General features: G+C 35.3%; 1 long non-coding RNA gene across 2 annotated transcripts in view; it reads right to left on the bottom strand.

The window, feature by feature from the left end:
* Positions 1-12,649, bottom strand: part of LOC125180378 (uncharacterized) — a 91,412-nt gene that overhangs the window by 54,214 nt on the left and 24,549 nt on the right. For both annotated transcript variants that reach the window (XR_010829518.1, XR_010829519.1), the window contains one exon: positions 10,322-10,376. This is a non-coding gene — a long non-coding RNA (uncharacterized lncRNA). The remainder of the gene's footprint in view (positions 1-10,321; positions 10,377-12,649) is intronic.

Below are 12,649 nucleotides of genomic sequence, written 5' to 3'. Positions count from 1 at the left end.
CCATGAATAAGGAAAAGCAGTAAAAGAAGGAGTTCTGTCCCTGTTTCCATGCAAGGAAACCTCGAATTTGCAGACTTTCAGCCATACAAGAAATTTCAGAATTACAAGGTCTTTCATTAGATTTAAAAATAAATAAATAAATCCATAACCTAAAGAAAATAGTCACTTCATTAAATTATGAGACCTTTTTTCACTTAATATACAGAATAAAATAAAGACAAAAAGAGAATCCCATTGAAATCTCTCCTTAGCTGGTCAAAGAAACTATAACTGACTAATAATAATTTCCTCTACTGCAGCAATCTGCAGTTTGATATATTTCCTCCACCAAGATCCAGAACAAGTTTTATAGAAAGGCTTGAATATTGCAGTGAGATATATCACACATATGGACCCTTCTTTTTGTCATGAGGCACACTGTACCAACAATTCTTCATTATATGATAGAATAGTACTGTAGGTGCCTCTTCCAAAACAAATTTAATAGTAGATGTCAAGGTAAGTCTACTCTACATTTATGCTGGAGGTTATGTGCTTCTTTTAATACCTGTTTTTAGGATGTATTTCTACAAGAAGTTGTAATAAAATTTAAGTGTTTTCAAAAGTTATTGTCACCACCTTCTTGCAATTTGAGTGCTGGCAGGCTTAATGTATACCAAAATAAGTTTTCTTTAAAAAGCATTGGTTACACAGAGAAAATGCTATATTTTATTTTGAAGATTAATGACTTTTTATTCTCCGTTGCACTAGTTGCCATTTGCATGACAATTCAAAAAAGCAGAGGTCTGAAGAGATGTTAATCAGAAATTTAAGGATTAATATACTGCTACTCCTGTATGTTGCTGGTATTTCAACTTGTCTCTCCTCTTTTTTGACATAACAAGATTATGTTTGTCATACTTCACTATTACTAAATCAACCAATGTGTCCACGTAACAGCAGAAGAAAATAACTTATTATAAAGCAGAGTTTACATTCTTAAGTTAGAGTCCTTTTCTGCATGAGCTTTCATTCTGAGTTCTTTTCTAGATCTGCTTTCTATACAGGAAGGCATAAATAGATGATTATGCTACTTTTTGTTTCCATTGTTCTCTGGAAATTGCCATGAGAAAGTATTTTTTAACACTGCACTCCTAACTCTTTATACCTCATTAATTTGGAGAGCCATATAAGTAGGAATAGGGTTACTACAATATCTGGCATCATTTTGGCTCTCCATTTGTCTTAGAAGTCATATTAATTGTGAGTCGATAGTACTATTTCCCTTTTGTGTTATCAGTCAACTCAGATATCAATACAGTCTGTTTAAGCATATTTTAAATATAATGATTAACTTCATGGCTTCTGCAGAAGGCAAATCCAACTTCTCCCTCATTTTTCTTTATGGTCAAGAGCCATAAAAGTTTTCTCATTCTGTTTCACCAACAAACCCCAGGATCCTGTCAGTGTCATTTGATAATAGTCTAATTTATTTCTCTTTGTATGTGTGTTATTTCATGTATGTTAAATAATTTGATTTCATATCCTCATGCTTTAATCATCTATAATATTGCCAAATTTCAGCATGATATTTAAAAATAAAAATAAAAAAAAGGAAAAGAAAAATAGAAAGAAAAAGAAAAACTCTTCAAAAGGCAAAAGTTCTCCCAAGGAAGATGAAGAGAAAATAAAAATACAAGCAGTTCATACAGCATCTGAAATACTTGAAATGTTTGATATTTGTGCAGTATCACAGCTGTTCCCATACAGGGCAATGTATAATTTTTCTGGAGGAGGATTGTCAAGGCTGACTGCATTAACCTTGAAGTATTGTTCCCTTAGGTTATAAATTTCTGCAAATCCAAAGCATGAAACTGTTGGAAGAAAGGAGAAAACTCAGAACTTGAAGCTGTATTAGTAGTCAAGGAGACCGTTGCCTGATACTAGCCTTGAATGAGCAGTACAGAGAGAAATGCAGCCTAGAATTAAATTGCTCCATTACAATCTTGACAGTTCTGAAGCTGTACACTTCATATTATTGATGTCCAAGTATTAATGCCAATGTCAATTAATGCTACCTTTATGAGGCAGGGTCTTGAAAGGAAATCAAAAAATAGTAAAAATGATTTTTTTTTTTCTCTAAAAATTGGAAGTCAGAGATGTTTGAAAAAAAGATCTGTATTTAAAGAGAACTTAGCAATCAAGCAAGATATGAGGACACTGAAGCAAAGACAGCCCATATGTAGCCCCTTCTCAGATTCCCCGTAGCATCATGGGGGTACAGAAGCAGCCTTGGAAAGTATGACATATCAGAGGTCTTTCTTTTTATTTCAAGATAAATACAAATGGATCTGTTCAGTTTCTCTTAAGTCACTTACAGCTGTTAATCTGTTTATTAGTAGGTTTGCTGAGTAAGCTACAGCAGACCTAACTTCCAGAAGACTCCACTTATCAAAATCAGGATGCTTTGGTTAGTCAGCTGATTGGACTTTGGGAAAAAGAAGATACTGTGGAGTATTAAGGAATACTGCTGTTCAAAAGCTCTCCCTCCTAGAGACTAAAAGAAGCCTTCTCTCTGCTAGGCCAGATACTTCTAGCAAGTACACTTATACACTGTTCTTTCTTCATTTATTCCAACTACACAGTATTATCCTTTTCCACCTTCATTTTTCAGATCCAAAGAATAAGGCAAAAATGTTTGCATACCCAAATGAATGCTCAGAGTATTTAATCTCCTCTTGTCATCATATTAGTGAAGGTTTGTCAACATCTCTATCAGAACGGTCTACTGGTCTCTCTTTGGAGAACTTCATGTGTTTGGGATTTTCTGTTGAAATTTTTCATGTTTATTCTCCCCTGTGTGTCAACCAGTATTACTGGTAACACCTATTAACTAGAGTTTTAGACCACAGTTTATTGCAGTGTACCAGAATGACACTTTTGAGAATGCCAGAAGTGAAGGTGGCATTTTAAATAACTGAAGTCGAGTTTTACATGCAGTATTACAAACCTAAAAATTGGTATTTGGCAAGGGAGCATAACAACAATTGCCCTTGGGAAATAGTTTTTCTTAGAACAGCTCCCTCTTATTCTAAATTTGTTCATTTATTCTTATTCTAAATTTTGTTCATAGAATGGCTCGGCTTGGAAGGGATGTTAGAGATCACCTAACTCCAACTCCCCTGCCATAGACAGGGATGCCACCCACCAGATCAGGTTGGGCAAGGCCCCATCCAGTCTGGCCTTGAGTAGATTAACTTATTTCACAGAAATGGGCATAGCTTAACAAGGATGCTACAATAAGGTGGGCAGAGAAGAATCTTGAAAAAGGAATAGAGAAAGTAAGGGACCAGAATTGGAAATGGTCCAAAAGCAAAGAAAAAGATGACATCATTATTTTTTTTTTCCACAGAACAAGACTAAATACAGCTGGAAATAAAAACTTGAAGTCGAGGAGGAACATTACTGTTTTGGTTAAGAGACTAGCCACTGTGACTCCATGGAGAAGTGACTTGTTCCAAAGTGAGGATTCAGAACAAGAGCTGCAAACAAGAAGACGGAGGAGGCAGACATTGGACAGTGAATAGCTAAGGTGCTTACTTCTTAACAAAGCCCTATTTCCTCAGCTGCAGAGGGATTGTGCAGCCATCCTGAGAGTGAGGCAGGCTTGAGGAATAAAGCAACTTCTGACTCTGAACTGTGCAGTCAGGATTTGGCTATTTCAGCTTTTGCCATCAAGACCTTAATTAAATTTTCCTCAGATGATCAGCAGCTCTTCTGGGTGCTTGCTTGAGAGCTCTAGTATGCAGAAGGGTATTTGATATACTTTCAATGCAAAATGTTACAGAACACTAAATACCTTCCCAGAGCAGGTTCTGGTCTCTTCTATAAGGCACTCAAATAAATTTGAATATTTTTAACTCAGTAAATTGGGAAGGGCAAAAATTGAGATTTCAGACACCTCAAAAAACTGGGGTGTTTCAAATATAAATTTGTTGGTATTTCTGAAACATTTGCTGAAAGAGAGAGACAGAGAGAGAGAGAGACAGAGAGAGAGAGAGACAGAGAGAGAGAGAGACAGAGAGAGAGAGAGACAGAGAGAGAGAGAGACAGAGAGAGAGAGAGACAGAGAGAGAGAGAGACAGAGAGAGAGAGAGACAGAGAAAAAAAGGTGCCATAGAAAAGTCTATAAAAATCAGTCTTTAAAGTAGAATCTATAAATATTGTACTGCAGACAAACTTAAAAATGAAACCAACAAAATCCTCTATACAGACTACTTGGTATACTGTGTTCATGAAGAGGAAGAACAGTAACTCTCTAACAGTAGAGAGTTAGTCTTCAACAATTTCTTCAACATATTTAGACTTCAGGACTGAAGTCCAGTTGCACAGATCCTAAAGTAAAAGACATTTCTCATCTCACCTTGACGTGAATCCTGAAGTTGTTCTAAAGGTGCATTCAGTTATATCTTTCCATCAAATTCTCTTGGAAAAAAAAAAAATCTAAGTGCATCCCTACAGTCCCTTTGATGAATGTATCCTTTCTTGTTCTTTTCTTCATTAGATATCACATTTAACGCCCTTTCTTTCTCCCTCAGCAATCACAATTGTATATTAGAAGTACAATTATTCCAAAAGCTCACATGCTGTGGCACTTAGGGAAAAAAAAAAAAAAGAGATTTGCCATTGCTATTTAAAAGTTTGAAACAGCTACCAAATATAAAGGGTAAAATCCAACTGTCATTCTTGTTCTAAGTTGTTATTATACCCAGCACATAAATGGCCAATAGTTGTAGCTGTAGGACAGCCCATTAATGTCACTCAGGGATTTTTTTTCTACCTGGTAATAATCAGTACTGCCTCAATTCTCAGAGGTGACAAGAACTAAGGCACATCATCACCGGAGCTTGCTTCTGCTGACTTGACATGACCTGCAAGCCTCTATTAATTATTGAATGATGCAATACCTTCTATGTATCACTAAGCCACCACATTTCTGCTCCTCAGTAAAATTCTGTTTTACCCACTAAATTATTTACCAACCTTGGGAAGGGATGGAGTGCAAAAAAAGCAGCAATTTAACCAAAAGCGTCTGTATTTTTAAGGCATCTACTGAGACTCTTTTCTCTACTATCAGTTGTTACAACTTTGTGTGCAATCTTACCTTGGTTATATCTACCACCAAGAACAAATTACAATAATTTGCCCTATATACATGAACTGCCTTCCCTGATATTGTGATCTAAACCTAAAAGAAGAAAGTAATTTCTTTACATTTTTCACTTAAGGGGAGAACCACTTTCATCATCAGCTGATGATTAGATGGCTTAAACTTTTGGCAGATATTGCACAGACATTTGAAATTGATTTAGTGCATTCCCTAATGCATCAAATGAAAACGTAATAAGGTATAACATTTAATGTTCAAAGTGGGAAACGCTGGTCAGGGAGAGATGAGTAACTGATCATGGAAAAGTTTAACAAGTAATGTGAAAGAACGGACCTTGTATTAAGCTTTCTCTTAAAAAAAAATCTCAAGAAAGTGTATCCTAAATGTCACACTTGCAGTAAATCCTTTGAAAGAATTATTTCTCCTCTAAAAATTAGGTGTCTATACCATTTAGAAGCTGTTAAAAACACACTTTCCTAACTTTAACCCCTACATGTAATGCTGAAAATTCTGCCTGAGCTCCTACAACCCACATTACATGGGAGCTCAAACTAAGGGATCAGAAACAGACACAAAGACATCTGTAAATAGTTAGGGTGCATCAAACCCTGAAGACCAGTAGATGTGAGGCTGCCACAGCCCTGCGTGCTCAGACAGAGATGGTGACTTGGCTGAGCATGCATTACTGGTACTGGGGCACTGCATCGCTGCTATGCAGGGTGATGCCGGGGCTGCCCCATGCCAGCCCCAGCTGGCTCCAACAGCCCCACCACAGAGCACGGCTGGGCCCAGCAGCCAAGATGGCGGCGCCTCACCTCAGGGACAGCCTGGGGAAGAGAAGGAAAAACACAAGAAGAAGAAACAGTCCTGCAGAGAACTCACACCAGAAAAGGATGTGAAGGAGGAGGAGGAGAGAGGAACCACCATGACCTGACCATAGCACCATCCTGCACTGCTCTCTGCCTTGCTGAGGGTCTGAGTGAGACCTGTGGCAATAACAAAGAGTTTCCATCCTTAAAAACTTACTTTAAATATTCCAGCTCACATCCATTAAGCTTGATGTCTCTGAGTAGTATTTATTTTTTGTCATTAAGGGTGTCCCTCATAACTCCTTTATGTATCCTCCATATGAGGGGTGCCTTATAAATCAGGATCTCTCTCACAACTGCCTGATAAACTGAAGGCATAAATACATTATTAATATCACACAGAGCCTCCTTGCCTGAGGAAAAGGATATTGCAGAATTGTACAATATAGACAGAAATATACCAAATTGATTAAAGATATGGAAAAGTTAGGAGAGTAGGCCTCTTCAGCATGGAAGAGTGGTGAGTAAGGTGAAGATATTTTAAAATCATGATGGCATAAACAGGATAAATAAGGACTGATATTTGCTGACTGTTCCCTTATGAAAATTAAGTGATATAAACTGTAGTCTAAGTGTATTAGTATAGTTAAAAATCAACAAAAAGTTTCCCAGAACTTGTAATTACATTGAGGTGTCAATTAACATGAGAGGTTGTATATGTTAGGAGTTCGCATGAGTTCAAGGGTAAAGGGGACAAGCTCAAGAAAGAGAAATGCTACTGTATACAGAGACATCACACCTCTGGTACAGATATCCTCTAAGCCACAGTTCTCTCAAGGCAGAGAGAATACTCTGGTATCATTTTTCTGCTGCCAACTTGTTATTCTTCCTTATTGCAACTTGGGTTGGGTTACAGGGACATTATTTTTTCCTGATCTATTAGGCTTATTGCACTTTTCTCTTCTTAAAGTTCCTATTTCTTCATAAATCTTGGTTTGGGGCATCAGGTAAAGAACCTTGATAATAAAGTTAAAAAAAAAAAAGTTATTTTTGTTTGTTTGTTTTTACAAGTTCTAGTTTTTTAAGTGATATCTTTCATTCCAGTAATGACTGCTTCATGTTTTGTCTAGTATGACAGGTGGAAAAAGTACTTCATTTTATAACTTTCAAATCTTCATACTAGATGATATTTCCCAACTTCAGGATCCTACCACTACATGAACTGTGTAGTTCTAGACAAGGATTGAAAATATTAAAAATAGCCCAATCAACTGATAATTTCCCTTCTCCAGTTAGAGACATAACCCTCCTGATAACATAGAGAAAAAAAGCAGTTAAATAATCAAATTAAAAATTAACAATTAAATTAAAAATTAAAAGCTAGTTTATACAAAAACATACCACTGTTCTTCATTGCAACTAAGTAATGCACCTATGCCTATTTTTCACAAAAAAAAAGAAAATAGATGCAACCAATCACATCTTAAGTAGAACACAGATGATCACATATGTTTTCTGTACTTCATGTTGCGCAGATATACTTACGGTGTAGGTACATTTTTAATGTTTCCAAATTTATAGGATCAATACTTTTAAGCCTGCAGAAACTATTTATTTGGCATAAAACTGAACTGGATTATACATTTATTGAACAAATACTAAATTTTACAAGGTAGCAGTCTTCTATTTTTCCATATTACTCTATTCAATAGCAATAGCAATCCAAAGTTGGACCTGTTGTTCAGACAAGCCTCTTTCTATTTTCAAAAGATCATAAAATGCTATTATTAAGCAAATGTGGAGAACCAAAAATCTTTTGCCTCAGGGATCCTTGTCTTCTTTTTGATCAGTAAAATTAGTTTATCTTTTATTTTTCTTCTCTTTATTTATGTTGAAAATAATTTGAATAAAATCATGTACGTCTGCTGGTGATTAAAGAACTATCTGTTGATGTATATAGTGCCTGGCATCTTGCAAGTGAACACCTGGAATATGTTCCTCAGCAATGATAAAATGATATTTTTAAGATCTAAAATAAAGTGAAAAAAATTAGTGGATAATAAAGGATAATAATAGGAAGCTGTGCTCTCTATCTCACCAGGCCCAGTCAGTAACGATCACTAATAAGTCCCTTTCACTCTCAATGCTTGTTAAAAGCCTGTTTCATCATTTCCATTTTGCAAAACAATTACCTTTTTTTCCCTCCACTGTTTGAAATGTAGTTCAGGAAAACCATCCCTAGGAATCTAATTAACAAAGTGCTTAAAATAATCATCTAAGATCAAATACTGTTTTCTTTCTCGGTTGAGAAAGCTTTTTGAAAGCCAGAAAAATAAGTTTCTTTTATAGTTTCCCTTTCAAACTGAGGCTTACATAGAAGGGGAAAAAATAATAATAATTAAAAAAAAAGCTATATTAATGTATGTCACAAAAAAAAAAAAAAAAAAAGGAAAAAAGATACCAAATAAAGAGTGGTCCTGAAGTTTTAAAATGAAACTAGTTTCAGCAGCTGCTATGTCATTTGGAATGAAATCACATTAGCTTGTGGTAAAGGATACTCATGAAGAAGAGAACAAATTCACCTGAAATGCACTTAAGCTGTCCTCACAGAGGTACCATCAAATAAATGCAATTACAAAAAATAAATGAACAAATAAATAAATAAAAAAGGACCAGTGTAAGAATTTGTTAACTCTTTCTGATAAGGTTTAATTTTCAAGACAACTGTAAACTTTCAAATCCATTCACAATGCATATCATCAAATAATCTTTTGACTTTTGCTAAAATACTTCACACACCAATTCAAGTCAGTTATCATTGTAACATTAGCTGAAACCCAAATAATTACAGCAACAAAAAGGTAAAGTTTTTTGAGATGTTAAAATCAGGAAATGGGAAAGTGACATTACTTTTTCAGCTAACAGACACAGAGCAGCTAAATAGATTTTGCACAGAAACTGCCCAAATAAATGGGTACAGTACCAGAATCAAAAATAATTATTCCTTCTTTCAAAGAACCTCTATATCGCTGGGTTTCCAGAGCAATGTAGAAAACACCTCCACCTCTGATTTCCAGAGGATTGTGCTGAAGAACAAAAGCATTTAGGAAGCAAATATTATAAAGCCACCTAGGAGCTTCCTGCATCACAGACATTTCCAGAACCAAATTTCTGTCTGAATTATTAGTAATGAACACAGTGTTACAATGCAGTCTTAAGGTTAACATGTTAATAAATCTCAGAAAAGGAAAGTTAATTCTTCTCTAGTAAGCCCCAGGCTAGTCTATGTTTTACCTCTCTTTAATTCTTTCAAGGTCAAAATTAAATTTCATGTGGAAAAATATCCACGTCTCATTTTTTAAGAAGATCTTCATCACAAGAAAGATCAGCCCTTCAATATTCTTTGGCTAAAATTCTGTTTGTGACTACAGTTTGGGAGAGAAAAACTGAAAGGTCAAAATATTTATAAGCAAGGAAGTTACTATTTTCAGTTAACTCCTCGTGACAGACTGTGTGACCTTTACTAACAAAAAAAATACTGTTAGTTTTATGTCATTGTAGGCAACTGATTTAATAAGTTATGTACTTGGTCACTTACATGTCTCAGCTGAAGAAAAAAGTGCTGCAGATGGTGAAGCTAAAACCAGTAGCAATATCCAACCCACGTAAAACAGAAATACCTAACCACAATGCATTTACTCTCAGATCTCTTCGTTATATATCTGTTAGCTCATTGATCTCATCTTCAGTGACCAAGACTGATATATTTATGAAAATACCCAGCATCTCTTCCTGAGATCTCTGTGGATCTCCTCCAGCATCCCCCAAAGAAGTTTTGTTCTCAGAAAAAAATAAAGCCATTAAAAAAGCATTTGGGAATAAATTAGAGATGCCAGTTGATAATCTTTAGCTATACAGTGAACTAATTTTTACATGGATTACATCTGAAATAGTCTTAGCATTTCCAGAGTGCACAATCTCATAATTATTGTTTCAATCACAATTGGAATATGTTATTATTAAGACTGGCAGTAGTCTTCACTTGATTGCAAATTTATCAAACTTGCAGATCCTGATGACCTTTAAAACACCCTTTCCAAAATTTATGTCTGTATGTTTTAGCAGGTTACCTGTCCCTCTCAGTGATGCACTGAGGAAACCAAAATAATGCAAATTATGCTTCAAAATGAAGGAGAGTGCTAAACCTCTCTGAAAAGGTTAGTGGGGCTAGCAAGGATAAACACACCAGAGGAACACCCATGAGTCTAGAGGTGAGGAGGAAGAGGGAAAATGGGTTTCACAGAGTGACTTAAGCCAACTCTAATGGGACAAGAAGATAGATGAGAGGGAAGACACAACTTACCTTGTGAAGAAACAAAGTATAGATAGAAATGCAGATATTGCAAGATGCCTGAAATCTGGAAATAAGAAGAGGCAAAAGTTGAACCTATTGAAAGCAATGGAACAGAAAAGGTCAGACAAAAGGAGAAACACGTCAAAAAACATGCATGCAACAGTCCAGTGCCTCTGGAGTCAGGGTCTCCCCTTCAAATAGTCTCAGCACTTTGCTAATGCTGGCAATCATCAATGAAACCTACCAGCTGTGTCACTGTGGAAACTTTGATATCACTTACATTTATTAAAACTTTTCTGAAAATATATTTGGTTGTATTATGGAGGGGAAAAAAAAAAAAAAGAAAAACCTAACTCATTTCTTCTCCAAATAAAAGACACTGCGTGGGAGGAAATGAAAAATGACACTATTGGACTCGAGAGTTTGTATGGCTTCTAGACAAAACATCCTACATGTCTGACAAAAATATGTTCTGCCATTGTATACTGTGGCTGGTAAGAGAGGAAAATTCACTATGATTTTTTGAATTAAACTGTTATGCCTACAATTCTTTTCACAGTTCAAATGAAAAAAACATTTTTTTTTAATTATCATAGAATTGTACTACAGTTCTAACTGTAATATAATTAGAATTCTATGATAGAAACTGACAAGATTAATAAAAATATCAAAGACGTTATGGCTATATCAGTATCCTTACTCTGGCTGCTCAGGTTTCTTTGGAGTTTTTTTCTGTATGCATGTGTGTTTTGCTTTTCTTTCAGTATTAAATTCTCAGAAGATGCACTGTATCCCTTGTCATGGAAAACAACTGTTTTCAGCACTTTATTTACCTACCCACCCCTTTTATTAATTTAATTCTAACTAAATTTGCCTTCAATCTCATATATCTTAAGTAGTGTAGAATCTAGCTAATACTGTTGACCATCTCTTTATCCTCAAATGTAGATGAAGTTGAGAATTTCTTGAATGAGACCAAATCATCAGAGTTGATTAACTGAGGATAAAGCTAGCATAATCATTTAGATGACTGATAGGTTCTGTATAGATCTTTTTCAACTAAGTCAGGAACGAGTGAGAATCAAAACTTAAAAGCTGGGTGAGAAAAATAGGCAACTATATATAGTTTTACAACTGTAGGACCTTGTGTTTCCTGATTTTTCTTCTTTTATTATACAACAGCACATTCTGTCTCACAGAATTAGTTCAATAACATTTTAGGTTTGTTTCTGTTGTTAATAAACCATAATCACTTAGTCGTGTGAAGTTCAAGGATTATTTTGTGTTTAGTTATCATCTTGGCCTAAGTCTGTAATGGTTATAAAATCACTATAAAAAGCATTCCACTAGAAACTCTATATTCTACTGCAATATTTCAAAGCTAAACTTTGAAATTGCCATGCCAAGTAAACCTTCGTTTCTAAAGTGCATCTGACAAGATTAGCATAGTATCTTTGCATCTTGTGTACGGTGTAAGAGTTGGCTAACCACAGAGGCAGACAGTATCTTTATCACCTCTTTCCAGTGATTTAACTATTAGGGGCTTACCTACAGCCAAACTACTATTCTATAAACCACAAACAAAGGAATGAGAACTACCTTCTGGTCCAGTAAGTACAATTTTCTGTTGTCAAGGCAAAAAATGAGAATCTTTTTCATTAACTGTTTCTGCATTTGCCTCTTCTACTATCACCAGAAAGAATTTCATGAATCCACATACTCCATTGTCAGTTACCAGACTAAAATTATTCATAGTCACAAAGATCAGAGGGGTCTGTAAAACTGAATAACTGAATTAGCACCTGGGTCATTTCCTTTTCCTGAACTCTGAGATGCTTCTATGACACTTCCAACATTATTAGGATTTGCAAGAACTAGCATATACCTACCAAAGACACATTCACAACTGACTGAAGTATAACCATATCTTCAGGTTTGTCATCCTTCCAAACCTTTCCGACGCCTGTTCTAATCTTAATTCATTCCAGTGCCTTACAGAATGTCATTAATACTTTTCCATTTCACCTGGAAACACCTTTCTTGATACATCTTAAGTTCACAATTACATTTTGCAAAAACAGATGACATGGACAATTCAAACTCAATAGGTAATTCAATAACAGCATTGAGATTTTTATACCTTGAGTTATTTCCAAATCAGAAGGTTTCTGCTTCTAGTAAAAATTCTTCTTGTTACCACATGAATGACCTTGGATTTCATACTACTCAATTTAACATAATTTCTAATATCCTGCTCTTTAAAATGACTCAATCCATCATGTTTAAATTTCAGGCATTTTCTTTATGCATGAGCTTTCTAACTTTATTGAATCAACA

The sequence above is a fragment of the Anser cygnoides genome, chromosome 2 (genome assembly GCF_040182565.1).
Source record: "Anser cygnoides isolate HZ-2024a breed goose chromosome 2, Taihu_goose_T2T_genome, whole genome shotgun sequence".
In the NCBI taxonomy this organism is placed as follows: Eukaryota; Metazoa; Chordata; class Aves; order Anseriformes; family Anatidae; genus Anser; species Anser cygnoides.
Note: the sequence above shows the minus strand (reverse complement) of the source record. Positions and strands in the feature narration are given on the sequence as shown.